Source organism: Acanthisitta chloris, unplaced genomic scaffold (assembly GCF_000695815.1).
Source record: "Acanthisitta chloris isolate BGI_N310 unplaced genomic scaffold, ASM69581v1 scaffold4686, whole genome shotgun sequence".
Taxonomy (NCBI): domain Eukaryota; kingdom Metazoa; phylum Chordata; class Aves; order Passeriformes; family Acanthisittidae; genus Acanthisitta; species Acanthisitta chloris.
Genome location: NW_008676369.1, coordinates 28348 through 29287, shown reverse-complemented (window position 1 = coordinate 29287; position 940 = coordinate 28348). Strand labels below are relative to the sequence as shown.

The 940-nt window shown below is 53.5% G+C and overlaps 1 protein-coding gene across 1 annotated transcript in view; it reads right to left on the bottom strand.

The window, feature by feature from the left end:
• The window catches only part of ANKK1 (ankyrin repeat and kinase domain containing 1), a 6131-nt gene that overhangs the window by 5012 nt on the left and 179 nt on the right, over window positions 1–940 (bottom strand). The window lies entirely within an intron of this gene.

Genomic DNA, 940 nt, shown 5'->3' with positions numbered 1-940 from the left:
TCAGAGCACTCTGAGAGCAGCCAAGTGCCCAAACTGCCTTGCAAAAGCTCAACCCTGGGAACAGATCTGAGCTGCCAACAACATTAACAGGCCACTAAGGGATCCAAACCCTTCTGCCAGACTCCTCCAGCAGGAAACCCACAGTGAAACACTGAGGAATCCACTGTGGGAGAAAGGACTAGCACGGGGAGGCAGTTGCAGCTGCAGCACAAAGGGTTGGAGAGTGACTTTTCCCCCTGCCAGGAAAACGAGGGATGTGGAGAAAGCTGTGACTTCTGTGAGCTCTGGTTCCCCTCCTGGGACAGATCACTGGGCACAGCTCCTGTCTGGTTCCCCCCAGGGGCTGCTCAGGGCTCACCTGCACAGGTGAGACTGCACCCTGTGCTGGGGGAAGAGACAGGGAGGTTAGTCCAGGAGGAGGCACTGGCACAGATACATGAGCAAACTGTTACCCAGAGAGCAAAAATCAAACTGAAGGTGCAGGGAAACCACAGAGAGGACAGAGCATGTCTGAAGGCTAAAGCAAGTGAAAATCAATCGTAAATTCTCTGTCTCAGCTTTAAACTCAGCGATCTGAGCCACTAATTTAAGCTAGTATCCATTCAGTACCTACTTTTTAATAGCCACTAACCCAGTACCTATTGACACACATCAGTCCCAGTGGAAGCTGCAAACACACCATGAGGCTGCTCTGACCCACATGCCCAAGGTGCCACTTCAGCCTCAGATTCCCACACTCACTGCTCTAACTGTTCCCTGTGCTCTTTGCCCCTTGCACAGCCACACACAGGACAGAGAGAGGCAGAATTCCACCCCACTCGTGTCTTCTCCACTCCTTTTGGGTCCCCCCAACTTGGCTTCCCAGGGCAAAGGAAGCAGTGACCCTTCCCCTCAGCTCCAGCCCCAGAGCAGCAGCGAGAGCTGGAGCTGAGCAGTGTTA